The following is a 2982-nucleotide window of genomic DNA, read 5'->3' on the forward strand; positions in this document are numbered from 1 at the left end:
AGCTAACTGTTTATTGTGGACAAAGGATCAGAAATACAATTCATAAGAAGTGTAGGTTGGCAAATCTGTTCCATTCGAAATTTACCAATCAGGATACTCATTTCACTTTCTGCCATCTTGATACATCTGGTGTGTTAATCTGGGATGACAGTACATTGAGATTATATTTCATGTTTTTCTGAATAATGTCACAGGTATCCAGAGCAAAAGAAAGCTGGAGTTCTAAATCCACCTTCATCAAAAAAATCATACAATAGTAGAGTTGTCATCTAGTCCAACCCTCTGCAACATAAATATAGTTTATGTTCATTGAGAAATTATATTGATGCTTCCTATTCCTCCAAATGCCCCTTCTGTCACAGTGGACTTTTTTGAAGACCATTTACATCCATTAATCCAACTTGCAAAATTCATGCCATATAAGCTTGTAGTCTTGCCCCATTGTGTGGTTGTGCATGTGACCAGCTCCATGCCTAGAGGATGTGCTCTAGCCACCTGGAAGATGGATAAGGTGGGAGAAAACATCGGAGCAGCCCAGTAGCATAAACGATCACATAGCACCAGACCCAGAAGTATCTGCTTTCAGCGATTGGGTACGTTGCTCACACTTTCAGGAGTAGATCTGTGAAGGACAGTGAAGGATTCAATTTCACATGACCAGTTGTAGGCCTCTCCAGTTAGTGATTCCAGTGATGGGTAAGAATCTCATATCACAAATGAGGAACAGCAACACCAAGATGCCAATGTTATTAACAAGCAGAGTCAAGGAAGTTATTAGAAGCAAGAAGGCTTCCTTAAGAAATGTAGCACCATTATTATTCTTTTAAAGGGTTCTTAGGGGATCCAGGAAGCTCCAGGCTGGTTGGGTTTATATCTGTTCCTGGAAAACTGGTGGAAAGCATTATTAAAGACAAAATTAGCAAACGTATAGGGTAACAAATCTTTGTGAAGAAAAACCAGCATGACTTCTGTTAAGCAAGTTCTGTTAAGCAAGCGTCTCCTCCCCCATCATTCTGCCCAGACACTGAGGTCCAGCTCCGAGGGCCTTCTGGCGGTTCCCTCACTGCGAGAGGCCAAATTACAGGGAACCAGGCAGAGGGCCTTCTCGGTAGTGGCGCCCGCCCTGTGGAACGCCCTCCCAACAGATGTCAAAGCGATAAGCATCTACCTGACATTCAGAAGACATCTGAAGGCAGCCCTGTTCAGGGAAGTTTTTAATATGTGACATTTTAGTGTATCTTTCATCTTTGTTGGAAGCCGCCCAGAGTGGCTGGGGAAACCCAGCCAGATGGGCGGGGTACAAATAATAAATTATTATTATTATTATTATTATTAGTTCTGTTAAGCAAGTTCTGAGAGAGTATGTGGATAGGAGTGGCCTGTTAGACACTTAAAACTTCTAAAAAACTTTTGATTAAGTCTGTCAAGCTTGGCAGTCATGGGATAAGAGAACTGTTCCTCTTATGGATTAATAACTGGCTAAAGAACAAGAGGCAAAGAGCAGTAATAAATGAATAATTCTCACAATGGAAGGAGGTAGGAAGTGGGGTCCAGCAAGGATCTGTAAGTTTTATCTTCTTGCTAAAAGGCAACAATAGGGTCAAGACGATGGAAATTCCACATTGCATTTTCTGTATTTCATAGCTTGATCAGCTGCAGTCAGTAAAATAAGCCTGTTTCTCTTCCATTGTGTGTTTAAAATAAAATGTTGTGCAGTGATATATGAATGCTGAAATTTTAGCATAAAGTGATACTTTGTTGCCCTGTGCCAAGTCTTGATCTCTCCTAATTATGGTAAATGCAGACTATATTCACTAAAGACTGCATATACTAGCATAATGAATGGCAGAATTCTCTCTCTCATGGTGCTGAATTTATCCAGTGAAAAAGAGCTTGTAATTAGATATAACTAAACATCTACATTAAAAATCTGTTATGTGCCAGTTTGCATTAGAATTGTTGTTATTTTTATAAAGCACTATTTATATTACACTTTAACTTCTCATTTAGGAAGGAGTCTTGCAGCAGACTGGAGAAAACATATAATAGTGGACTAAGAAAAAAAATGAAGATCATGGACACTGATTGGAAGCTATTCTTGCTTGTTGGTGGATGTGAGGAATCTTGGTTTTTTTAAAAAAATGTTTTAATAGTTTATTTTTTAAAAATAATATTTATTCAAAATTTCAAAAATACAAAAAAGTACAAAAACCAAAAAAATACAACAACAGAACAGAAAAGAGAATAAAAAACATAGATAACAAAGAAAAATACAAATCCAAATTACATCCTTTCATTAAGTTATTTCTTGGACCTCCTCACACCTCCCTTTTTGTATTCTAACTTAATTCATTATTTCAGCAAATTCTTGCCATACTTCTCAATTTTTATTTAAATAATTTATCTTAACAATCTGTCTCTTTTTTTCCCCCTTTTTGTTAACTCAACATATCCTTTCCAACTTTTACTATATTCTGTTATTCAATTTACCGTTAATTTCTTTGGCCTTATCTTACCTTAAAAACCATAAAATTTCAAAATTTTAACCATATTTATACATAACTCCTTCAATGTGAGGAATCTTGCACACCTTAGATGTGAGGAATCTTGCACACCTTAGAAGTGTGTGTGTGTTTGTGTTCTCAGTTTTTATTTTGGGGCTGAAAATTGTGATTTAGTGGAATAGAAATATATGTGAATCTTTAATAGTATTCAGTTCCAACTTTTGTCCTAGCTGCTACCTATTCAGTATCATTTTTCTCCCTTTTCCCTAGGTAATCAAGAAGGGGAGGAACATGGGTGGTGCTGTGGGTTAAACCACAGAGCCTAGGACTTGCTGATCAAAAGGTCAGCGGTTCAAATCCCCGCGATGGGGTGAGCTCCCGTTGTTCAGTCCCTGCTCCTGCCAACCTAGCAGTTCAAAAGCACATCAAAGTGCAAGTAGATAAATAGGTACCGCTCTGGCAGGAAGGTAAACAGTGT

General features: G+C 37.8%; 1 long non-coding RNA gene across 1 annotated transcript; it reads left to right on the forward strand.

The window, feature by feature from the left end:
* Positions 1 to 1337: 1337 nt before the first annotated feature.
* LOC310845314 lies at positions 1338 to 2711 on the forward strand. The gene is made up of 2 exons (XR_014564631.1): positions 1338 to 2108; positions 2578 to 2711. It is a non-coding gene; the product is annotated as an uncharacterized lncRNA (long non-coding RNA).
* The last annotated feature ends 271 nt before the right edge of the window (positions 2712 to 2982 follow it).

Source organism: Podarcis gaigeae, assembly GCF_964106915.1.
Source record: "Podarcis gaigeae genome assembly, chromosome: 5".
Lineage (NCBI taxonomy): Eukaryota > Metazoa > Chordata > Lepidosauria > Squamata > Lacertidae > Podarcis > Podarcis gaigeae.